This window comes from Cricetulus griseus, chromosome 4 (genome assembly GCF_003668045.3).
Source record: "Cricetulus griseus strain 17A/GY chromosome 4, alternate assembly CriGri-PICRH-1.0, whole genome shotgun sequence".
Taxonomy (NCBI): domain Eukaryota; kingdom Metazoa; phylum Chordata; class Mammalia; order Rodentia; family Cricetidae; genus Cricetulus; species Cricetulus griseus.
Window position 1 is genome coordinate 205,024,108 of NC_048597.1, and position 26,408 is coordinate 205,050,515.

General features: G+C 47.0%; 1 long non-coding RNA gene across 3 annotated transcripts in view; it reads right to left on the reverse strand.

Annotated features, from left to right (window-relative positions):
• Nucleotides 1-26,408, reverse strand: part of LOC107978652 — a 36,528-nt gene that overhangs the window by 8,122 nt on the left and 1,998 nt on the right. The window contains exon 3 of one of the 3 annotated variants that reach the window (XR_004769720.1): nt 18,761-19,030. This is a non-coding gene — a long non-coding RNA (uncharacterized LOC107978652). Of the gene's footprint in view, nt 1-257; nt 1,263-18,760; nt 19,031-26,408 lie in introns of those variants that run through there. The other 2 variants (XR_004769721.1, XR_003484479.2) reach the window with 2 other exon arrangements.

Consider the following 26,408-nt stretch of genomic DNA (forward strand, 5'->3'; position numbering starts at 1 on the left):
ATCCCGCTAGAGTCAGCGGCCCCACAGACCTCAGTGGAAGCCTTGTGTGTATTTGCTGTTGGCTTTACAGCTGCCATTTGGCATAGCCACACGTTCCACGCCTGCTCAGGCAAAACAAAGCATACCCAGCATTGCCATCGCACCTCAGTCTGCCTGGGACCAGGGTTTAGGACGCTGGCAAGGTCTACTCCCTCCCTCACCGTCCCCAGTAGGAAGTCACTGTAGTTCAGCAAACTGGGAGGATTGCTCAGACCCACCTGTCACACACAGTTGACCCTGAAGGTGTTCTTCGCCTGTCCTCTATTACTATTGCCCTAAACCACGGGAGAAAGGTGGCACGATCCGGGAAGGGCAGACTGCACCTTGTGTGTTCCCAGGCGGCCCTTGCACAATAGTGGGTTGTGACTTTGGCTGAGACGATAGCGGGGCGGGGCCTCTCGATAGAGCTGAGAAAGGCCAGGGTTCCCATCTAAACAGTTTTACATGTCCTGAGCTGCAGTTCCTTCAAAGCCTAGGTCACGAGTCAACCCGCAGCACTCACTACATCACATTCCATCGTCAAAAGCGATGCCCTGCCTGGTGCAGCTAGGCGTCTAGGCTGGGGACAGGCAGGGCGGACTCTGCCATCATCTGGCAAGGCGAGCCAGAAGCTGCCCGGGATGCCTCTCCCCCAGCTCATCAGAAAGCAGAAGCGGCGCAATCCAAACACGGGAGGGAATCAGAACGTACATCTTTTGTTTGCCGTGGCAGGAGAACTGTTGAGCAGAGGAAAAAACAAGCTGAGCTTAGCGTTATCAGCTGCTTCCTGGGGCTCGCTCCTTCCTTCCTCCGAGGGGGGCCTGGCCGCTTTGTTCTCGTTCCCAGCTGCTCCTCTGCGCCTTTAAGCGGTGGCCTCTGCAGACCTGGGAGGAATGCAGCCCTTGGACCCCAGGGGACTTGGCTCCGGGCTCCGCCCGATGATGGCTCCAGGCTCCCAGCCCGGGTGCTCCTGGCCTTGCTAGGTGTCTATCTTTCTGCCAGTCACTTCCTGGCTTGTGGGGATGGGGCGGGGGTGAGCCTCCCCAGGAGGGGCTTCCTGTTTTCTTTGACAATCCTGGGAGGACACGGTTTCAGAGAGTCTCACAAGGAGTCCACAGAGGGGTGCCCATAGTAATGCTTCATGCCGTGATTGGTGGTGGAATCTGTTCGTCCTGGGCACCCGTTTGCCCTGGTTCAGATCCTAGCTCTAGAGGGTTCTCACCGGTCACACCCCCAGCCAGCTGCTCACCCTCTCTGAGCCTCAATAGCCACCTAGGGAAGATTAAAGCGCTAACAGAGATTTGGATGCCTTCCCAAATCTTGGCCCACAGGGGGCCCTCAACAGGTGTTAGCCAATTGTCACTATGCCTGGGTTTTTTGTTACTTTTCAGCGACACAGGAAAACCAAACAGAACCCTTTAAGATGTTATCCTTTTGAAGGAGAGGGCGTGGCACATTCAAGAGCTCAGCAGCTGGGCTTTCACTGGAGCCTTCTTCAGTGTTTTCAAGATCTGTGGCTCAACACCACCCCCCCACCCCCCGCCACACACACACCCCTACTCCTTCCACACACACTCCCTCCCGCAGGATGTGGCAGATTTCCGACTGTGCCTCTAATTCGGCTGAATAAAACTGCAAGTGGGACCCCATGTGGTTGCATTTTCTGGCTGAGGAGGTAAGACAACTGCAGGTGTTCAGCCAAACGACAAAGGCTAGGCTAACTACATTCACCCAGACAAGGCATTGAGGACCTGGAAGACCATGACCCCTCCCAGAGATGCAACTGCAGTGTCCACTAACAGGAAAATCTGCAGCAGTGGCAACTGTGGCCAAGGGGCTGGCCTCTTTATTTTTGTTTGTTTTGAGACAGTGTTTCAGGTAGCTCAGACTTGCTTCAAATCCAAGATGTAGCCAAGGATATCCCTCTGTTTCCTAAGTGCTGGGATCACTGGTGTGTCCACTATACCAAGATCATGAAGTTCTCAAGATCGAACCCAAGGTTTTGTATGACCTAGGTATACACTCTTCCTATTGAGCAATGATTCCCTCTCCTCCCTTTTGAAACAGGAGCCACACTTAAGTAGCTCTGGCTGGCCTGGACCACACAATTCCCCTGTCTCAGCCTCCCAAATACTGGGTTTATAGGCTTTTGCCACCTCAGTTGGGTCCCTCCCTCCCTTCTTTCTTTCTTTTCTTTCTTTCTTTCTTTCTTTCTTTTTTTTTTTTTTTGAGGCAGGGTTTCTCTGTGGTTTTGGAGGCTGTCCTGGAACTAGCTCTTGTAGACTAGGCTGGTCTCGAACTCACAGACTCACAGAGATCTGCCTGCCTCTTCCTCCCAAGCTCTGGGATTAAAGGCGTGCACCACCACCACCCAGCTCTCCCTTATTTCTTAATCATCCCCTCAGTCTGACTAGACAGATGAGCTTTACTGACCAGGCTTAGAGAGGATGTCTGAACTGCCTGGGACCACATGAAGGTCTGTGACCATCCTGGGTGGCATATCTATGGCCATTAAAGACACTCTGATGGGTCTGGGGTGTGGGGCACTGGCTGGATACTAGGCCCCCTTCCTTGTCCCATAGCCTGGCATCCCTCATGAGAAGTCCGCCCACCCATCTGTACGCAGGGTTCTACTCCTCCAACTTGCTCCAGGATCCCATTCCACTCAGCATGTGTGTGAGCAAAGTGGATACTTTGGGCTTCCAGCCTGAGTCTGTGTCAAATCAGATGTCATCTCCTAGACCCTTATGTCACAATGACAGCCCTCTCCTGTCATTCCCTGCAAGCCTCTCCATCCAAACTCCCACAGTTTCCTAGGGAACTTCCTTGTACATCCAGGTCCCCAGGCCTCTGCTTCATTCCCTCCTTTTTAGTCTCTTCCCAGCTCCCTCTTTCTGCTTTTCCTTTGAGGGTGGTTTTGTTACCTCTCTGCTTTCCCTTTCCTCGATACCTCTCGATTCAAAACCTCTTCTGCAAAGAAGAAGATACACACACACACACACACACACACACACACACACACACACACACACACATCCCCCCAGCTCTCAGGTCTACTGTATCTGATAGTAGATTGGGCCCCATTCACAGAGGAAGGAACACTGAGGGAAGAATTTACGTAAGCAGGCCTCACTGACTTCCCCACCTCATCTGTCAGCATTCTGTTACACCCTTTGTCCAATTATATTTCCATCCATACTTAAGTGAAATCTATAAAGCCCCAAGGGCAGAGTTCAGAGCTTTGAGCCAGCTGAATACATGGAGGCTCATGAAGGTAGCAGGACAGGACAGGGCATGGAAGTTTCTCAATGCCCTTATTCCTCATTCCTTGCCCCAGGCAGCTCTTAGTTTGTACCTTTTATAAATCTGTACTAATAAACCAGTAAGTGTGCTTCCCCAGGTTCTGTGAGCTACTTGAGCATATCAATCAACACCAAAGAGGGGTGATGGGAACTGAACTTCTAGTAGACAGGTCAGGACCACAGATAAGTCTACTAGGTTGGGTGAGGTAAACGACTCAATGGGTAAGGTGCTCACTGAGCAAGCAAGAGGATCTGAGTTCAGAGCCCAGCAATGTAATAAGCTGGGTGTGGCCATGTATGCTTGTAACATCAGTGCTGTGAATGGCTGGAACTGGAGACTCCCCGGGCTTGCTGCCAGCCTAGATCCAGGTTTACCTGCCTCAGGGAAAAGGTGGACAGAGGTGGAGTAGGATACCTGTTACCCTTGCTGGCCTCCATGTAGGGTATGCAAAGGCTCAGGCGCGCGCACACACACACACACACACACACACCCCACACCAAAGAAAGTAACAAACTGAGGCTTAATTGACATCTGAAATGTAAGTAGGGAGGGGTAAAGTCCTGGGGACTCCACCCTCAGTCTGTGGGATCTGATGCTGTCTCCAGGTACAGAGTAGGAGTTGAGTTAAATGAGGGCCAGGTGTGGTTGTACATGCCTGTAATACCAGCACTCTGGAGGTGGAGGCAGGAGAATCAGAGTTCAAGGTCATTCTCAGTTATACATGTAATTCAAGGCCCAACTAAGTTATACGAGACCCTGTCTCAAAATGAGCATAAATAAATAAACTGAACAGAATTGAGTTAAATTGGGGGACCCAGCTGAGGTCCACTGTGAAGCTGCTTGCTTGCTTGATCTATGTGAAATACATCTGGACAAGAAGTGCCTGTGTTGTGAGCACATAGCAGGAAAAAACTAAGTCCTGAGTCTAAGCTTGGTGATTGCCTGTTTCCCCCATTTCATGGTGTAGAAGCCTTCATTGGCTCCTCAGCATCCTTGGCATTGGGTTCAAATGCCCTTGTCCAATGCCTTCAGCCCTTTTAAGGCCTGGCATCCATTTGGCTCTCTGATTGAATCCTTGTCACCCCCTTGTGACTCTATGCTCTAGGCAGGTGCAGAGCTCTTTGTCCTATGGCTGGGCTGGAGGCCTCACACTCGGTATTTCAGCTGTCCCTGATGGCTCCTTTTTGTTACTAGGGATGGGCTGTTCTGCCCCCATTCAGTAGATGTTGATAGCACATTCCCCGTAGGGACAACCGAAACTGTCTTCAGACATTGCCACACACCTTCTGAAGGGTTGGCCTTGTTGTGGTAGTGGCAGGTGGTTCACCTATGCCTTCTTCGCCTCGCTCACTCTGGCCTTTCTGTCTAGCTTGTGGTTTTGGCATTTCTGCATGGTTGTCATTTCCTCCTGTAAGCCCTTCCAGATCCTGTGACCCCATGTCCCCATGGCCGGTTGGGAGACTTTCTTATGTTTTCAATTCAGTGCTTTCTATCAATAAACAGAAACGGTGTGGTCACTGCCCACTGGCTTGCCGGGTTCTTCCAGACTGTTCCCTGGCTCTCTGTTGTCTACTGGGGGCCTAAATCGATGCCAGTGAGACAGCCAGACACATGTGATGGACCATCCTGAACACTCCCCCGTGACCCCACAGCCATTCAGTTAATCCCCAGTTGTACCCACTGTGTTCTGCCTACACCATTACCTCTTGATCCATGCCATCTCTCCTGTGGATTTCAAATGACCACATTCCTTAAGTCCCTTTAATCAGTTCTCACGTCGTCAGCTGGGGATAACCTTTTTGAAGCAAAATGCTAAGCAGATTGCTCCCCTGGCTAAATCTTTTTAAAGGCTTTACAGGGCTCCAAGGCAATAACAATAGAAATCCTTTTCATGGCCTGCAGTGCCAGGATCAGCATGCCCCACCCATACACACACAGACACACACTCACAGGCTTTGTTCTGTCCATGATGCTTTTTACTACGTGGGTTTCCTTATTTCCCCAGAGCAGAGACAACTTTTCTAGCTGTCCGGGTCACGCAAGATCCCCACTGTAGTGGATACTGGACCCACACCCTCACTCTGGGACCTTCTCAGCCTCTTCCACCCAGTGGTTCAGCCCAGAACAGCTTCTGGTAATCTTGAACAGGTCCCTGAATTTAGCAACATCCTTATACTCAAGCTTCAAGCTGTGTAGTGATTGTTGGCATCTGTAATAATTTTTCTTTGAATTTATGGTTTTCTGTTTGTTTGTTTGGTATTTGTTTATTTGTTTGTTTTTTCCAAAACAGGGGTTCTCTGTGTAGCCTTGGCTGTCCTGGAACTCACTTTGTAGACCAGGCTAGCCTTGAACTCAGAGATCTGCTTGCCTCTGCCTCCAGGGTGCTGGTATTAAAGGGGTGTGCCACCACTGCCTGAATTTATGTTTCTTAACGGTGAGACATGAAGCACAGGGCCCAGAACTTAGAGTCTCAGCACACATAGTACCACCTGCTAGCCTGGCTTCCAAGGAAGAGTTCTGGGTTGTCTAGTTTCCCTTCACAATGACTTTTACTAGTATTGGCCCTAAAGTCATGTACAGTGGGAGTTGGGGGCAGGTACACAGGAACTGTGTGTCTGAGAGAGCTTCTTCCATCCATTTGGTAGGGAATTCCAGAGTCTGAGGGAGTATAACATTAAATAACCCCTAATATCCACACCTCCTAATAGTACCACTCCATGTGAGCTTATGGGGGGGGGCAATTAGATTCAAACTATCACACTCCACTTCCTGGCCCTCATAAGCTTGTAACTATATGATAATACAAAAAACATGTAGTCCAATTTCAAAAGTCCCATAGTCTATCACAGTCTATCAGAGTCTCTTCTAAGATTCATGTAAGCTCATGGGGAAGGGAGCATAGTGAGGAAATACTGGACCAAAGCAAAACTGAAAACCAGCTGGGCAAACTCCAAACTCTGTATCTCCATATCTGGTAACAAAGTGCCCTTCAGGGGCTGGAGAGATGGCTCAGAGGTTAAGAGCACTGGCTGCTTTTCCAGAGGTCCTGAGTTCAATTGCCAGCAACCACATGGTGGCTCACAGCCATCTATAATGAGATCTGGTGCCCTCTTCTGGTGTGCAGGAATATATGCAGACAGAACACTGTATACATAATAAATAAATCTTAAAAAAAAAAAAAGTGCTCTTCAGATCTCCAACTCTTTTCAGCTTTGTTGACTGCAACATACTTCTTTCTCTCATGCTAGTTCCCCTTGTTAGCAGCTCTCCTCAGCAGGTATCCCATGGATCTGGCATCATCAACATGTTGGGGTCTCCAAGGCATTACAGGCTTCATCTTCACAGCGTCACACAATAGCGTCTCTGGGTCTCCATTCAGAGACACCCCTGACACATGCCTGGCCTCGGCTGTTTTCCTTAGTCACAAAGGAAGGTTCCATCACCCCTTTCTTTATCCTTGACTCTAAACCCAGAACCATGTGGCCAAAGCTGCCAAGTTCTATTGCTTGGTGGGGCTGAACCATAGTCCCCTCATTCAATTGCTTCTTCATCAGCTTTCTGTTCCATGGCTACCTTCACTATCTAAGCTTTACTGTCCTGGAACTTGCTCTGTAGACCAGGCTGGCCTCAATCTCAGAGATCTGCCTGCTTCTGCCTCCAGAGTGCTAGTGTTTAAGGTGTGCACCACCACACCTAGCTCTGAACTTTTCTTTAATTCCTTTTCACAAGTTGGAAACTTCACTGGATGGGATCTTGCCCTGAGGTCATCACTTCCTTTATTTCATTTCTTAATTTGTTTATCTACTTTAACACAGGAATTAGCTCCATTTCACTTCCTGTTGCTTCTTTTCTCCTCAAATTGTACATTGTATATTTTTTCTTTCTCAGCTTGCTTCTTTTCATTATAAAATTTCAAATTAGCATTAACCCTAATAACCACACAATAGAGTCAATACGAGGCTCTTTTGAAATTTCCTCTGCCAACAGAATTAATCCAAAACTCTTCACTTTAGCATCAGGCAAACTTTTTGGACAAACGGCAAAAAGCAGCCACATTCTTCAGAAAAATCTTTAAGCCACATATTAATATTCTTCTCCTCTGATACCGCTAGAGCCAGGACCCCACACACAGTTCATCAAATCATACTCAGCACCACTATCTTCCATGTTCCTACTACTATGGCCCATTAGGCAGCACTTAAAGCATTCCACTGCTTTCCTAACCCTCTAACGTACCAAAGTCCAAATTCCTCCAAACAAAAGCATGGCAGGCCTATCACATTCATGCCCCAATCCCTCGTACAAACTTCTTAGTTAGGGCTTTTGTTGCTGTGAAGAGACACCATGACCACAGCAGCTCTTATCAAGGAAAACATTAAATTGGGCTAGCTTACAGTTTTAGAGGTTTAGCCCTTTATCATCATGGTGGGACATGGAAGCATGCAGACAGACATGAAGCTGAAGAGGTAGCTGAGAGTTCTTCATCTTGATCTGCAGGCAACAGGAGGTGAACTGTGACAGGTATAGCTTGAGCATAAGAGACCTCAAAGCCCACCCCCACAGTGATACTCTTCCTCCAACAAGGCCATACCTCCTAATAATGCCATTCCCTCTGAGCTTATGGTGGCCAATTACATTCAAAGTGACACACCAGACATGGGGATACGGACCTGTAATCCTGGCACTCAGTGAGGCTGATGCTGGAAGACTGAGCTACAAAAGCAAGATGCTACATTAAAAAAAAAATGCCAAGTGGTAGTGGCAGCACTTGGGAGGCAGAGGCAGGTGGATCTCTGTGAGTTCAAGACCAGCCTGGTCTACAAGAGATAGTTCCAGGACAGCCTCCAAAGCCACAGAGAAACCCTGTCTCAAAAAAACCAAAAAAAAAAAAAAAGAAAAAAAAGAGAGAGAGAGAGGGAGAGAGATAGACACTATGGCCAGGTGACAACTAGAGCTTGGATATTTCCTTGATATTCCCATAAGGAGAACCCCATTTTCTTTTCATACTTTGCCCTGCAAATTATGTTGTCAGTTCGGGTGAGGCTGCTAGCTGTCCATGCCTGTCATCTGCATCCATCTGTAGAAGGAAATTGTCTCCTGGACTTCCACCTCTTTCTTGAGACTGTTCAAGGTCATTGACTGGGTCTTATAGAGATCTGGAGTCCTGGACCCCATTTCAGTTTAAGGCAGCTCAGAACAGTCATCCAGTTCAAGTTCCCTGAATTGTTGACCCTCTTTAGGGGTCACCTTCTCCCTCTGCCCAAGCCTGCCTTGGCTGTAACACAGAAGAATACTGCTTCCCAAAAAACCTGTGAAGAATCTGATTCAGAGTCTGATTTAGGCAACCCTATGGGAGACACAAACTCATGCACTGTACCAAGTGAAATCCCACCTGTTGCTGGGGTTGGGGGGTGTACATCTCTGTAGTTCCAACACTTGGGAGACCAGGCTGGAGGACCACAAATTCAAGGACAGCCTGGCCCACATGGTAAGACTCTCTCTTGCTGGGCAGTAGGGTAGTGGGAGGGGGTAGAGATAGGTGGTTCTCCATGAGTTTGAGGTCAGCCTGGTCAACATAGTTTCAAGACAGCCAGGGCTATATAAAGAGACCCTGTCTCAGACAAACAACAAAATAAGACCCTTCTCTCAAAACCTAGCCAACCAACAAAGAAAGCCTATACTATTGTGGGATATTTGAGTGCACTGTGAAACTCCAAGACTGTGTTAATAAAATTAACCTTGGATCAGGGGACAGAGCCACCAACTAGTTGACAAGAATTGGCCATAAAGAATTCAGAGGACCTGGGAAGACTGATAGACACATTAAAAGGAGAAGGGAGGGACTTAGAGATTCAAGGGCCTCTCGTTTGGGACAGAGTGGAGAGATAGATTTCTTGTATCAGGTCATTTGGTTGCTTCTTAGCTTCTCTGATCAGGTTTTCACCCCAATATCTGACTCCCAAGTCTTTATTGGTAAATGGAACAACATAGGTAAAACGACACTATCCATTCTGACCCTGGCAGCAAAGATTTCTGTATGACTGACTTTCTGATGACTACATATCAAATCAACCCCTCCTAAGAAAGCCAAGCTCTACAACTGTAGCTGGACTTTTTTGTCTGGACCATCAGCTACCAATAATGACATAGAAGCTTATTATTAATTATGAAAGCTTTGCTGATAGCTTAGGCTTGTTTCTAACTAGCTCTTATAACTTAAATTAGCCCTTATCTTTGAATCAAGGTTTCTTCATGTGGCTTAGTTACCTTTACTTTGTAATGTCCATGATGCTTGCCTCCCTGGTGTCTCCTTCCTTCTTCTTCCCAGCATCCTCTGTGACTGGAAATCCTGCCTAGCTACTGACGGATCAGCTTTTTATTAAACCAACCAGTGACATCTTACAGTATATAAAAAGATCATTCTACAACATACAACTCTCTCTTGTTTGTTGTAACTGAAACCACATGTTCACTTGATGTTTGCTTTTGTTTTATCATATACCCATTGCATGTGCTTCTTTGTTGTTGTGTGTTTTATTTTTATTTTGAGGCAGGATCTTACTTTGTAACCAAGGCTAAGTTGTTATAGTCCTGCTGCCTCAGACATGGTGCCCAGCCTAGTAGTACTTATTTAGTAGAACTTATTTAGTAAGTTCTACCTCTCGTGTCAGAGGGAAGCACCACGGGCATCAGCAGGTAGGTGCTTCGTTCTAGCATCCTGCTTGGTACCTAGCATACTCTTGTCAGGCGGGAGATGCTACATGTTGGATGTGTGAGTGAATGAACCAATGGATGCCTCTTGATTGAAAGAGCATTAAGACCAATCCAAGTGTAGCTTGATGGTAGCATGCTTGTCTAGCAAGTGTGAGGCTCTATGTTTGAGCCTCAGCAACTGCAACACCGTACCTGGCAATAGTGGCAAATTCTTCTTTGGTTTTTCTTGAACCAGATTCTCATGTAGCCCAGGCTGGCCTCCAACTTTCTGTTTAGCTAAAGGTGACCTTTCATTCCCCATCCTTCATTCTTGGCCTCCCAGGGACTGAAATGTGAGTGGATGTTTCAAAGGAAACATTCCAAGCCTCTTACAAGGACTTTCTCTAACATCTTTGACACTGTATCTAGAGGCTTCAGAACAAGCAGAATGGCCCACCTCTGCCTCCCATGGTCCTTCAGTATATGAGAAGTCAGTTCCCTGCTTTAGGCCACAAAGAGGGAGCAAGCTGCCAAGTTCCTGCTCCAACTTCACTCCCATTGCTGACAAAATATCAAGTTTTAATGACTCATGTTTCATAAAATCTGAAGGTCATTGTTCCCTAAATAGAACGCTGAGTTTGAAAACTCCCAGTGTCTCCTACCTCATCCACTTAACCAATTACATTTCTCCAGAGTCACTGAAAACTAATATGTGTCAGTTTCACTGGTGGGCCCAGACAGTGGCAGCTCAAAGATATTAAGAGCGAATGCCAGCTGGGCACGGTGGCTCATGCCTGTCATCAGAGCACTTAGGAGACTGAGACAGGAGAATCCTTTTCCAGCCTGGGCTACAAAGTATGGCACTGTCTCAAACAAAACAAAACAAAAAAGGACAATGGCCAGGGCCACATTTTACTGTGTCATGGCTACGTGTGGGAGGCTGGCTCTGAGTCGGCAGTACCATCATTCCCTGTGTGGTCAGGGTATTCTTTGCTGAGGGCCTCCTCTGCTTGGAGGTTCACTTAAACTTTTGGTTTACATCAGACCAGCCTGGCACAATATTCTAACATCATCACATACTTACCTGAGTTGTTTTGTTTTCTTTTGGTGTTTTTACATCAGGTCTGTCTGTGTAGACCTGGCTGTCCTGGAACTCACTCTGTAGACCAGGCTGGCCTCAAGCTCACAGAGATACCTTTGCCTCTGCCTGGGATTGAAGGTGTGCCCACCATCTCGGTTTGTTTTTTGAGACAGTCTCCAATAGCTGAGGCTGGCCTTGAACCCTTGACCAGTTTCCTAAGTGCTAGGATGGCATGCATGTGTCACCATATCTAGCCTTCTTATCTGAGGTTTGGCTTTTTGTTTTGTTTTTTTGTTTTGTTTTTTGTTTTTTGTTTTTTGAGACAGGGTTTCTCTGTGTAGCTTTGGAGCCTATCCTGGAACTCTGTAGACCAGGCTGGACTTGAACTCACAGAAATACGCCTTCCTCTGTCTCCCAAGTGCTGGGATCAAAGGCGGGTGTCACCAACTGCCTGGCTCTTTATATTATTATTATTATTATTATTATTATTATTATTATTATTATTATTATAGCTGTAGAAGCAGCCAAAATAGAAGGGTCCCAAATTCAAAATCACCCTGTACTACATAGTTAAGCCTTATGAAGAGGGAGGGGGAAGGAAAGGGAGAAGGTCAGAGGGAGGGAGTGAGGAGGAAGGAGAGGGGGAGAGAAGAGACCAGCTGATATAATACGTGCACTCCATTCTCAGCCAACCGAGAAAAGTGCGAGAAAAGTGCGTGCAGAGACAGAGCAGCTGGAGTGTTTGGTAAAGGCACGGTGAGTCTCTGGGAAGTGCTCTCCTCTGTTAAGGTCAAGCAAGAGGCCAGCTCTAGACCAGTAGTCTGCAGTTTAACAACTTGTTCCAGCATTCCTACCTCCTGGATTCCTGTCTCAGCCCCTCTGTGCTGTGGGCGCCCGAGAGCTCTTGCACACACAAGCAAATGACTTGGACATCTGCCTCCTCTCTCTCTTGTGCTTCGGCCCACGTTCCTGCTTCTTCCACTTGGCTTTCATCCAGGCATTGGGAGTCTTTTGAGTTTGCTTTTATTGTGTGTGTGTTGAGGGTGGTGTGTATGTGTCCATCAGAGTACCATTTGCAGGAGTCATTCCTTTGACCACGTAGGTTCTTGGAACTCAGGCTTGTCAGACTTGGTGGTGGCAGTGTGGCTAAGTTATAGTGGCACATGCCTTTAATCCCAGAACCCCAAAGTCAGAGGGAGACAGATCTCCATGAGTTTGAGGCCAGCCTGGTCTACATAGAGAGTTCCAGGACAACCAGAACTACATAGAAGGACCCTGTCTCAAAAAACCAAAAAGAGTAAAAGAGGCTGTATCATGGTTAGAGTCTTAGGGTGACTGTTGCTGTAACGAAACACCACGACCAAAGCAATCTGGGGGAGGCAAGGGTTTATTTCACTCAGGGTTCATTATGAAAAGCAGCTGAGGAACTCAGGCAGGGGCGGAACCTAGAGGCAGAACTGATGTAGAGATCATGGAGGAGTGCTGCTTACTGGCTTGCTTTTCATGGCTCCTCAGTCTGCTTTCTTGCAGATCTCAGAGTTCGAGACCAGTGTGTGGTCTACAGAGTGAGTTCCAGGGCAGCTGGGGCTGTTACACAGAGAAACTCTGTCTTGAAAAACCAGGGTTTGCCTACAGTCCACTCTTGATTGAGGGTCCCTCCTCTCAATGACTTTAGTTTGTGTCAAGTTGATAGAAGCTAGGCTGCACAGTGGGGAAGGCAGTAAGAGCAACTCCTGCTGTGTCCACAAGTGCAGGAGGCCGTTGGCCACGCCCACAGCCACGGAGCACTCAGAGAATCCTGGTTCTCAGCAGGTCTCCTCTTCCTTTTTATTCAGCCTGGGACCCTGTCCATGGGATGGAGCCTCCCGAATTCAGGGTAAACCTTCCCTCCTCGGTTAAATCTTTCTGAAAATGTTGTCACAGACACACCCAAATACACACAAGCAAAATACTCATACATGTAGAATAAAATAAATAAATCTAAAAATCAGAGAGAGAGAGACAGAGACAGGGGGGAGGGAGAGAGAGAGATATCATTTGCAGGTACCCCGGATTCCATTCCCAGTACCTACAAGGCACCTTACAACCATCTGTAACTCCAAACCTAGGGTGTCTGATGCCTTCTTCTGATCTCCGGGGACTCCTGCATATGTGTGGTGCTCATAGGCTCACAAGCACACTCGAGAGAAAGTGTATGCAAGCACGAGTAAGTACACACACTAAAAAAGAAATAAATAAAAACAAATGAAAAGAGAGTGCTCTTGCTGGGGATCCTGGGGTTCCCTATCTGTGAGTCCTACTGCCTGTCAGTACTGCCTGCCACTCTCCTCTCTGAACTCTGCTCTGGTTCTCTTCCCAGAGGCCATATGCTGGCTAGTTTCTGTCAAGGTGACATAAGCTAAAATCTTCTGAGGGGAGGAAACCTCAATTAAGAAAATGCCTCCAGGAGTGGTGGCTCAAGCCTTTACGTAGAGGCAGGTAGATCGCTGTGAGGCCAAGCTGGTCTATAATGGGAGTTCCAGGACAGCCAGAGCTGTTACACAGAGAAACTCTGTCTTGAACCCCCACCCCCAAATAAAGAAAATGCCTCCATAAAATCAGGTTGTAGACAAGCCTATAGGGCACTTTCTCAGTTAGTCATTGATGGGGGAGGGCCCAGCCCATTGTGGGTGGGGCCATCCCTGGCCTGGTGGTCCTGGGTTATAGCAGAAAGCAGTTTGAGTAGGCATGGGGAGCAAGCCACTAAGCAGCACCCCTTCATGGCCTCTGTCTCAGCACCTGACTCCAGGTTCCTCCCCTGCTTGAACTCCTGTCCTGACTTCCTTTGGTGATGAACAGCAGTAAGGAAGTGCACAGCAGTAAGGAAGTGTAAGCAGAATAAACCCTTTCCTCCCCAATTTGCTTTTGGTCCTGGTGTTTTGCCTCAGTAACCGAATCCCAGAGACAGGTCATTAGTTACTGTGCGATGCCAGCCTTGCTTCTCCCACACTAACCAGAACCTCTCTCTGCTCCCCCAAACAAAACAACAAAGGTGAAAAACCACACCATGATATGTTTCCAGCGGGCCAGATCAATCAGAAGCAGGTCCAGCCAGTGACAGCTGGTAGAGGCTGTGGATGGGCTTTGAAGAAAGCTCCTGAGTGAGGCACACTTAGAGCTCCAGGTGTACCCATTTCCTCCTCCTCTTCTTTTTGAAGAAAGGTCATGTAGCCCAGGCTAGCCTAAATTTCACAGTTCTCTCTCCTTAGCCTCTCAAGGACTTGGAAAGCAGGAACATGTTTCCCCTCTTGGCAGATACCCTTTTGCTTCCTTATTTCTTCTGCCTGGAAGATGACCCTGATAGCTGGAGCCACAGCACACAGAAAAGGCCAAAATTAGACTGAAGTTGACCTTGTCACCCTTTAGCTGATGAACTAATCAAACAACGGTCCAGTGCCTCACCTTGTTCCACAGGAATCTAAATCCTGTCTTGTTTACCCCATTGGCCCTGTGACACACAGCCCTGACCCAGCTCTCAGTGTTTCTTGGCTGTCTTCTTCCCTCCCTCAGTGTTTCCTAAGTGATTTAGTGGTGCTCGAAGCTTCCCACGATGACCCCAGATCTCTATGTCTGGCCCTGTTCCCTCTCCACAATACCAGAACTACAGGTTTAGATGCCAGAGACCTTCTCCTCCTACCTCCTCTCTAAGAGCCCCAGAGACCTTCTCCTCCTACCTCCTCTCTAAGAGGGACAGAACAATCTGCTGCACGTGTGTGCTTTCCTGCAACTCTCCCCTGACCCCTGGAGCTACAAACCCTCTCACACAAAGCAAGTCTCTAAGTCCCATAGGATCTCTTCTCAAAGGCTGAAACTTGCTGCCACTCCTTCAGTCCCACTGCCCTGTACAGGCCCTATGGTCTCCTTCAGTCCTACTGTCCCAGACAGGCCCGTGGTCTCTTGCCTGGGCCTCTGCTGTAACCTCCCAACTCGTTTCCTTGATACCTACCCACCTTCCAAATTGTTCTCAGCTAGCTTCTTCTTCCTCTTCCTCCTCCTTTTTTGTTTTGTTTTTGTTTTTTGAGACAGGGTTTCTCTGTGTAGCCTTGGCTGTCCTAGAACTCACTCTGTAAACCAGGCTGGCCTCAGATTCAGAGATCTGCCTGCCTCTGCCTCCCAAGTGCTGGCTGGAATTAAAGGCATGTGCCACCACTGCCTTGCTGAGACTCTGTCTTAATAAATAAAATAAAATTTCACTTTCCCTCCATGAAAAATGTTCCCTTATTTTATGTTTAAGAGAAAGGTGATGTTTTATTTTTAATGTAGATGATAGCTAATCTTAGTTGTTAACTTGGCTACATCTGGAATCAACTAAAACTCAACCTGCTGGGTACATGTGAGGGATTTCCTTGATTGGATCACCGGAAGCGGGAAGGGCTCCCCTAAATCTGGGCCCACATAAAAGGACATGGGAGAAAGAAGCTTTTGCTTTTTACCTGTTTTTTTGTTTTTTTGTTTTTTTATAGCCACTGTAGCACAATCTAGAATCTTCTGGTAGAAGGGCTGTTAAGCCCTGTTTGTTTATATTCTAATGCTTTTTTTTTAAAGATTTATTTATTTGTTATGTATACAGTGTTCTGCCTGCATGTATCCCTGAAGGCCAGAAGAGGCCACCAGACTGCATTATAGATGGTTGTGAACCACCATGTGTTTGCTGGGAATTGAACTCAGGACTAAGAACGGGCAGTGCTCTTAACCCCTGAGCCATCTCTCCAGCCCTGGCTTTGTTTTTTTTTTTTTTTTTTTGACAGAGCCTTTCCTGGAACTCTCTAGGTAGACTAGATTGGCCTTGAACTCAGCTCTGCCTCCCAAGTGCTGGGATTAAAGGCACACATACACCACTAGGCCTGGCCATGCCCTCATTATTGGTGGCAAGTTCCTCTGTCCTGTTGCTAAAGTGTTAGAGCTCTTCTTTGGGATTCCACCATAGACTAATGACCAGCAGCTCTCTAGAAATGGGACTCCAGCACCTGACTGGGATTGCCTGGCCTCGTGGACTGAACAACTACTGGATTCTTGGTCTTTCTGTCAGGAGAACAGCCTTGTTTGACTGATATGACAACAGCCTCAAGCCACTCTAATAAAAAGACTTTGTGTGCCACCATCGCACAGCTAATATTTTCTTTTCTAAGACAGCCATATTCTCCCCATTTCTCTGCTTCATCCATTTCTTGTCCAGTTTCCCCCTCTCTCTCTCCCTTCCTCTTCCTCTCCCTTCTTCTCTCCCTCCCTTCCTTCCTTTTCTTTGACCAGTCTTCCTTCCTTCCTTCCTTCCTTCCTTCCTTCCTTCCTTCCTTCCTTCTCCCTCCCTCCCTCCCTCCCTCCTCCCTCCCTCCTCTCTTTCTTCTTTCCTTCCTTTCTTCCTTGTCTTTGAGACAGGGTTTCTCTGTGTAGCTTTGGAGCCTATCCTGACACTCACTCTGTAGACCAGGCTGTCCTTGAACTCACAGAGATCTGCCTGCCTCTGCTCCTGAGTGCTGGGATTAAAGGTGAGCATCACCACCACCCGGCTCCGTGTCCAGGTTTTTATGGGCATACATCTTACCAGTTATTTCTCACCTGAACCATAAAGACCTTAAAAGGAGAGAAACAAACAGGGAGAAATGAAAATAGATGGCACAGGAGAGAGGAAAAGAGTGAGGAAATCAGTCCAGGAGAACAACTGCTTGCTTGGCCATAATTGGAAAAGAAAAGGGAAGATCTGGGGGGTGGAGGGCTTGCCTTGATCTAGGTTGGATGGCCAGCATTCCATCCCCAGACACAAAACAACTCAAAACAGAAAATGCCAAGTGTTGGCAAGGACATGAAGAAATGCTGGTGGGGATAGCAATGTGGAAGAGAGTTCAGAGGCTCCTCAAAGGTTTAGAATCCCCGCGTGACTCAAAATTCCCCTGCACCCTTACTAAGTGTACACATCAGAGAACGAGAGTGACACTTCAAACAATGCCTGCCCATGAATGTTCAGAGTGTTGATACACACAACAGCCCAAAGGTGGTTGCAGCCCAGTGCCCACCAACAGGTGAATGGATAGGTGACACACAGCGCAGTCAGACAACAAAATGCAAAGGGCCACATGTTGGAGGAAAATTCACATTCCGGTTTGGCTCTGAACTGTCTCCTGATGGCTTGGGTGGTAAAGGCGTGGTTGCCAACTGGTGGACTTTTGGAAAGTGATTGGATCACAGGACTCTGATCTAATTGGAAAGTAGTCCTTTGGTGGGTTTATAATTTAATGTCTTTATCAGGAAGTGGCAGGACTAGGAACTGGGCCTGCACAAAGGAGTAGGACAATGAAAACTGCTGTTGGTACCCAGCCCCTCCCCTTCCCCTTCTCTTCTCCCCCTCATCCCTTACCTGAACTTCTCTTCCTCCTCCTCCTCCCCAGCATCCTGTCTCTTCTCCTCCTTCTTCCAACCCCCTACCTGTTCCCTCACTTTCTGCCTTCCTTGGGCAGTTAGTTCTGTTCTTTGTTTATTTGTAATTTTTGTGCATTGGTGTTTTGCCTGCAGTGTGTCTGTGTGAGGGTGTCAGACCCTGGAACTGGAGTTACTGACAGCTGTGAGCTGCCATGTGGGTGCTGGGAATTGAACTCAGGTCCCTGGGAAGAATAGTCAGTGCCTTTAACCACTAAGCCATCTCTCGAGCCTGAGCAGCCCTGTTTTAGTATATCCTCTGTAGGATGCTCTTGTCTTCTGGAGGCCCAGTAACAGTGGAGCTAATTTAGCATAACTGAAGCCTTTGAAACCACGAGCCAAAAGAAACTTTCCCTCCTTCAAGTTGCTTATGTCAAACATTTTGTCATAGTAGCATGAAAACAGTCCCAAAGAGCCAAGGGTATGGTGACGGAAAGCAGAGTAGTGATGGGCAGGGCCTAAAAGAGGAAAGTGGGGAGCAGTTTTTAGTGTCTACAGAGTGCTGAAAATGTCTTGAAATTTAGAGGGAATGGCTTACTGTGTTATAGATGCTAAGTCTCACCGGACTAGGCACTTTAGAACTGGCAGGTGTGTGGGGGGGTAATTTTACATCTTAATGGACTTCCCATCAGTATGGCTTTCTACACTGATGAGCTGGCCACAGCACTCTTCAAGATGTGTATTTGCTAACCACAAAGGAGTTCAATCTCATGCTATGTCATTTACCTAGGTGTCAAGGACATGTGGCAAGAGTTTAGAAAATTCACATTTTGTTTGTCTCTTGTGCCATCTTTGAGACCAATATATAGATAAGTGGCTTTGGGACATGGAGGTTCCTCCTCCAGCCTGCTATCAGGGACATTTATCTGGCTCCAACCACCTTTCCCCAGCACACAGAACTGGGTGAGGTACTGTCTAACTCGGTTCACCTCTGAAGGCAGGCGGGGTAGTAATGAGTTCGCTAGACCCAAGATAAATGATAAATGGGTGTTTTATTGGGGAACAACTTATACAGATAATAATAAAGAACTGCCTCAGCTTTCCTGCTCCAGAAAATGCAGTCCGAGATCTGAGAGAGAGACAGAGACAGAGACAGAGAGCGCGCCTGCCTCCCACTTCCCCACCTTCCCCGCCCTTCCCAGCACCGGAAGCCACGCCCAAAGGGGTGTGGCCACGAACACAAATTCACTGGCAAGGCAAGACGCTACTACTCACCTCTCCAAGAGTTTCCACTGCAGACACTTGTCATAGAGGGGATTGGCCAGAAAGTCCTGGAATTGTGGCACAGACCTTGGCTAGGCCACCAGAGCTGTTCCTCTTCCTGAGGGTTCCTTTCCACAGCCCTACAGGTCAGTAAAGGAGGCTGAGCAGCATGTCCAAGTTCCCATGTCCACCATGGCTATGTACCAGCTGATCCGTGTGCTCCCGAGTTCAACTAACATGCAGGTTTCCAGCAAGAAGCCTGGTGTCTTAGGGTTTCCATTGCTGTGAGGAGACAACGTGACCATGGTAACTCTCATAAAGGAAAAACATTTCATTGTGGTGGCTTATATTTTCAGAGGTTTAGTCCATTATCATCACAGTGCAACATGGTGGTGTGCAGGTAGACATGGTGCTGGACAAGTAATGTCTTACATCTTACAGGCAACAGGAAGTGGTATGAGACACTAGATGGTATCCTGAGCATATATAAACCTCAAAGCCCATCTCCACAGTGACACACTTCCTCTAACAAGACCACACCTACTCCAACATAGCCACACCTCCTAAGAGTGCTACTCTCTTTGGGGGTCATTTTCTTTTAAGCCATCACACTTGGCTACTGTGGACATTGGGGCAGCGTTATGGCTCTACCATACAAGGTGCGTCTGAGCAGCCTTCACACATCCTCCATCAAAAGCTGAGTTGGGTCTGAGGATGCAGTGACCTGGCACACCTTCCATTAAAACAAAACAGAGAGGGTCATCCTGACCCTACACATTAAGTCATATAAACAGAAAAGGCCAAATTCCTAAAACAAAGAGACAAGGGAATCAGCTTAGAGTGTGGGCTCTGAATTAGGCAGGAATTTTCCATGACTCCAAAGACAGGAAGCAGGCCACCCTACAGATTGTGGTCTGGCTATTCCAAGGACACAGTCTAACAAACGGATTGTGGATGCCAAGGAGTCTGTAGGACTCCAGATTGGTGACTTTCCAGGGGGCTGGTCCACATCCCTGCATCCAGAAGCAAGGCTGAAGGACAGGGGAGACTCTCACAGGGCCTGAGAGCTCACAAAGGGCAGAGATTGTTTTAGAAGATCAGGCTAAGCACCTCTGATCCAAAAATAACAACTGTGTCCGGAGGGGAAGAATAGCCAGGCCTTTACACATCAAGGCTAAAGCAGCTTAAAAATAAAATCATTCAGTATGAAGGCACAGTAGAGGAAAGGAGGGAGAGAGAGAAACAGACAGAGACAGAAAGATTTTTCCTAAACAAACAGCCTCTCTTACACTGTCAAAACATTGTTGTGACTGCCCACCAGCCCCTGACTATTTCCAAGAGCAGATGCAGCTTGGAGAATTATGTAATGAACTTGAGGCAGCCCTTTGGCTTTTCCTGATGACCTGCAATCCCTGTGTTACAGAGGTGGGTGGTGGACACCAGAGGCCACTGCTCGCTCAGCATCATGCCATCTGCTGTGACACCAGGAGGAAGGACCAAACTTTGTTTTTTTCTTTTTTATTATAGGGTCTTTAAAAGGTGTGTGTGTGTGTGTGTGTGTGTGTGTGTGTGTGTGTGTGTGTGTACGTGTATGTACATGTATGTGTGTACAGGTACCTACAAAGTCCAGGGCATCGGATCCCCTGGACCTGGATTTACAGGGTGCTGGGAACTGAACTTGTGTCCTCTGGATGAATAGCAAGTGTGCTCTTAACCACTGAGCACCTCTCCAGCCCCCCTTTGTTGTTCTTAATCTATTATCCCAGATACATATTTCTAAGTAGTGAAAAATCAGTCATGAGAATGTCTTCCACTGAGGAAATGCCCTTTCCCACGATTCTTAGGAATGCAACAGCAACCCACAGGGCAGAAACTTGAGAAAAAGTAGCTTTACTCCCACTTGGACATCTGGTGAGATTATCAGTGGAAAAGTACCTCACTGACTAGGGCATGTGCTGTGGGCTTCTGTAGGTCCTTTTTAAATTGGTGAGTCATTTAACCCAGAACCATCCTTTGATACAAGGTTGCCAATTATTTTGCAGCAGTTTCCTCTGATCAAAATCTTTCCATCTTGGAGGAAACTTAAGTCATAGGATGTGAAAGCGGAAATGAGACAACAGGGTATTTTAGGATAGGATTTTACAAGGAGGTGAGACACTCCCATCCAGCAGGGAGGAAGTTCAGGAAGTAAATTACGCAAACAGCTTCAGGAAGTCCCTGAATCTGATGAGATTCACTAGGCCCCTCCCTCTCTTAGAATATAGCCACTGAGCAAAAACAAACAAACAAACAAACAAAACTGCCTTTGCCTCAATTGCTGACACTACACTGTCCAAACTGGACCAGGAGACGTAAAAGAAAGCCACTGCTAAACTTTGCCAAGACAAGGTAGGACAGGCCTTCAAAATTCCCTGTTTCTCAGAAAAGTCTGTCAGAAATACTAGGCTTGTAGGCCAAAGATGGATGCCCCAACATTACAGAAGAACTTTGGGTGACTGTCCAGGTGGCCAGATGTCTCTGTTGCTAAGTAATATTACATCCTTTTGGGGTCTTTGATGGAGTTAAATACTATAAATAGATTTATAGTTTTCCTTAATATGATAAAAAGTAAATTAGGTATAACACTTCAGGCACACAAAGATAGATAATAGAGTTTTTTCTCTAAATTTGCCAAATACAAATGGACTAGATATTGTAACCACAATTCTTAACTTGAGAACTGTTTTTATTGTATATAATTTTACTATGTTAAAGTTAAAACTTTCCTTTTTAATTAGACAAAAAGGGGGAAATGGTATGGAATAATCCTTTTATATTTTGTGAAGATGTTTTGCTCCCATTGATTTAATAAAGAGCCAACTGGTCAGTAGCTAGGCAGAAAGAGTTTGGGCAGGAAAGCCAGACTAAGAGAACACTGGGAAGGAGGGCAGAGGTCACCAGCCAGACACAGAGGAAGCAGGAGATGAGCATGCTGTGCTGAAAAAAGGTACTGCCATATGGTATGACGTAGATAAGAAATATGAGTTAATTCAAGTTGTAAGAGCTAGTTAGTAATAAGCCTAAGCTATGGGCTGAGCATATATAATTAATAAGTCATCTCCATGTGGTTATTTGGGAGTAGGCTGGTGGGACAGAAAAGCCTGCCTACGTTCTGGTTTATATTTATGTTTATAACATTTCTCAATTCAAAGTAGCCACAGAGCAGTGCTCAATGGCCACTTCCTGTACAGCACATGCTGGACATTTTTTTCTTTTGGGTTTTTCAAGAGTCTTTCTGTGTAGCCCTAGCTGTCCTGGAACTCACTGTAGACCAGGCTGGTCTCCAACTCAGAGATCCACTTGCCTCTTCCTCCCAAGTGCTGGGATTAAAGGCATGTACCACCATTGCTCAGCAGGCTGGACTTAAAAAAAAAAAAAAGATTTATTTACTTGTGTGTGTGTGTGTGTGTGTGTGTGTGTGTGTGTGTGTGTGTGTGTGTGTATGTGCCTGCATCTGATTCTATGTGCACCTTATTTGTGCAGTGCCTACAGAGGACAGGAGAGGGTACTGGGTCCCTCAAAACTGGAGTTACAGGCATAAACCCAAGTGTGGTGGCATAAGCCTGTAACTCCAGCACTAGGGAGTGGAGGTAGGATCTGAAGTTCAAGATCATTACCCAACCACATAGCAAGTTTGAAGTCACCTGGGCTACATGAGACTCTGTCTCAAAATAAACAAACAAACAAACCACAAAAAGTCTTACTTTTATTAATTAAAAAATGCCTGACAAGGGCTGGAGAGGTGGCTCAACCATTAAGAACACTTGTTGGTCTTGCAGAACAACCAGGCTTGGTTCCCAGTACTCTCTTGATGGCTAACAACCATCCATAACTCCAGTTCCAGGGGGATCTATGGCAAGTGTCTTTATCCATCCAGACATCTCACCTGCCCTGAAGTATAGTAAAATAAAACAATATATGCACGTGTGTGTGTGTGTGTGTGTGTGTGTGTGTGTGTGTGTGTGTGTCTTGATGAGTATATGTGTGTCCCTCCTACTATGTGCCCCCCAAACCAGATGCAATAAAATCCTAACACCAGGTACCAGTGAATGTGACCTTGCTTAACAACAGGAACTCTGTAGATGTAATAAAATTTAATTGAAATCATTCTGGAGTAGAGGGGACCCTAAATCCAATGAATGGCGTGTTCATAAGACAAAGGACAGAGCAAAAACACAGGAAACAGAAAAAAAAAAAAAAAAGTAGCTTGAATGAGAGGTAGGGTTGAAGGTGATTCTTTGACAAGCCAGAGAAGTTCAGGGTGGCTGGCAGCCTTCAGCAGCTGGGCGGGGCCATGGGAGTCTTCCTCAGGTTCCTCAGAAGGAGCCAGCCCAACAGCTGGATTTTAGAGTGCTGATGCCAAACTATGAGAGGATCGGTTTTGGGATGGTGGGGACAGTCTGTGCCACTCAGCCTGTGCTAATCCATTCCAGCATCTGCAGCAACACAGAAGCTGAGGCAGGAGCCGAAGTAGTGGAGGAGAGGCCGCATCCACCAGAGACCTCATCTACCAAGCTAAGGAGGGATAGAGGCTCTGGTATCTATCTACACTGGCAAATTCTGCTCAGCAGGTAGAGAGGAGGGGAGGCCAGGAAATGGAGAGTTTAAGGTTGCATAAGCCCCGGGGGTACATTGTAGGGAGATACAAGCCTCCTAAGGGCTGGCTACAGGTGTGTTTGACCATGTCAAGGCATGGCCAAAGTGAGGTCAGGATGTTAGGTTCTTAAGGGGTGGCAGACACGTGGGAGCCCCTTCACTCTGGCCTCCCTGCCTTGCTGCCTCTGGGCACGCTCTGGCTTGCGTTTGGCTGGTATTTATCTGAATAAAGGTATCTTGAATCGACAAGCCTTCTCCTTCAGTACATATCAGAGAAATACCTAGAGTCGATAGGAGCCTAGCCAGCACAATTCCCATGCCATCATCCATGGAGAGGTAGCCTTCTAAGGATTTTATCTGTCATCTGAGAACAACTGGAGGCCACTGGGGCTTAGCTGCAACATGGTTACATTTGTGTTTCAAACACCCCTAGTGTTGGGAGAAATGGGGATAAATATAATTGTGTGTGTGTGTGTGTGTGTGTGTGTGTGTGTGTGTGATTGTGGGCGCACACGTGCGCAGTGCGTGTGCATGCGTGCACATGCCTGTAAAAGAGATAGAGAGAACTCTCAAACAAACAAAAAACCAAAAGATCCTGGCAAGTTCAGTTTAGCAGGGTTGCTGTGCCAGCACTCAGAGTTCAAGACAGGAGAGTCTTAAGTTCAAGACCAACCTGGATAAAACAAACAGAAATCAGGGTTCTTAAGTTACTCTGAAGACAAAATGGACAGCATCTGTTGACATAGAGGGTAAGGGCTATGACAATGAAGGAAGATGGTAGCGAAGGGAGACTCTGGCGGTTCTGGTTTGGTGCCGTCATCCACTAAGACGGGAAAGTCCTGAGAACAGGTGCAGTTTGTCTTCAGATTTGGGGTGCCTGGGAGACAGCCAGATGGGGCGCTGAGTGGGGAGCTGGAGGATCTGAAGCTCCGAGGAGATCCTGGTAAGTCAAACAATATCCAGTCCCAGTGGTATGAGGCAAGCGCTGTACCCATCCAAAGACAAACTACTTAGAGACACAAAGTGGGACAGGAGCTGAGCCTTGGGGGTCATCAACATTTAAAAGTCAGGGGAAGGGGGACCGGCCCATTCAAGGAATGGCCAGGAAAAGCCGATACCACAAAAGCTAAGATGTAGCCAGTAGTGGTGGTGCAGTCTTCAATCTCAACACTTGGGGGGCAGAGACAGGCGGATCTCTGTGAATTCGAGGCCAGCCTGGTGGTCTACTGGGTGAGTTCCAAGACAGCCTCCAAAGCTACAGAGAAACCCTGTCTCGAAGGAAAAAAAAAAAGCTAAGGCGAATGGCTGACTCCTGGAATAGCAGAAAAATGTCAGCAAGAGTGTGGGATCCTAGAATACAAGCCTCCCTTTTTTCTTCAAAGAAGACAGGGTCTTACTGTATAGCTCTGGCTATCCTAGAACTCACTATGTAGATCAGACCAGCCTCAAACTCATAGAGATTCCCCTGCCTCTGCCTCTGCCTCTGCCTCCGGAGTGCTGGGATCAAAAGCATGCACCACTATGCCTGGCTTTCAATGCATGGTTATAGCTGAAGGGGCAGGTGGGAGAGAAAAAAGCGTAGCTGTAGCAGACCCTTGCCCGTGAAAAAGCAAGTAGACCCGTGGAGGGGAGATAAACAAGCCAAGCTTCCTAAGCATGCTGAAAACTGCTAACTGATAAACCGAACAATGCTGAAGTATAAGACAAATGACTCAAGCTTCCTGGGAAGTTAGCAGGGGCCTTGGAAGCCCAGGAGGGCTCCTCTGCAATCACAAGGAAAGAAGAGGAGGGAGTCTGGCTGTAACCGCTTGATGACTGGGAACTCAATTATGTAAAAACCACGATACAGTGTGCTTAAAAGCTATTATACAGGCAGGCACCAAGTGTAATGAGGGAGAGAGCAATTAATGCTCCAGTCTGCAGGGAATGTCAGTTTAAAACCAACTAAGTGTTTTCAGCCAAGTGGTGGCCGTGCATGTCTTTAATCTCAGTAGGCGGGCAGATAATCTAGGCCACCCTAGTCTATAGAGCAAATTCCAGGACAGCTAGGGCTACACAGAGAAATCCTGTCTCAGAAACAAACAAACAAACAAACAAACAAACAAACAAAAACCCTAAAAAAAAAAAAACCAACAACAACCCCTCCAAAAACCACAACCAAACCAAACAACCAAACCAAAACCCCCACGTATTTTCCTATGTCTGCCCATCACACACTTGCTTGTCAAATGCCAGTAGCCCTAGCATGGACCCAGTCTGCAGTCTTACTGCATGTGATAAAAACTGAGATCAGAAAAACATTAGCCTTAGACTTGTGCTAGGAGCTCAGGGTGTTACTTTCCAATCCAATTTCATGGTGTATCCTCCCTGGCAGAGAGCAGCTTGAGATAAACACAGTCTGACACCAAGAAGAATGCTGGGGTTGCATTTACAAATGGTATGGAATTCTGGCTTCTAGGTAATGGCAGGACTTTCATTTAAGGCCTCAAGGTACAATGGTAGAGAGCTAGCGACTGAGTCCCCAACTCCTCCAGACAACGGGTTCTGTGCGTCTAAAAGAAAACCCCTTTCCACAGGAAGCCTGACCTGCTTCACAGTTCACACCAAGAACAGAGTGAGAGCTTGTGCTCGTCGAAGCTCCTTCACATAGAAATGTTACATGCTCCAGGGAAGCAAGAAGAATTCTGTAGCCCTGCTCCAAGTTTATTTCTACCACAAATTACATCTGTAACATAAACATTGCCCTTCAGGATCTACGGTCTGACATAACATGAACATGGCCCTTTTGGAATGAGTAAGTGAGTTATGATGATTATGAAATCTAAGATGAATTGTGCATATATTCACACAGTGAGATTTCAGAGTTCTATTACCGCTCTGGAAGGAAGAGATCAGAAGAAACTAAACACGGCCATGTTAGCAAGCACAGCAAAGTCAATTCCACAAGACATTTATTTCATCTGTGGGGAAATCCGTGGGAACTGTGTAGGAAAAAGCTTTGTGGTTTTAAGAACGAAACAAGGGC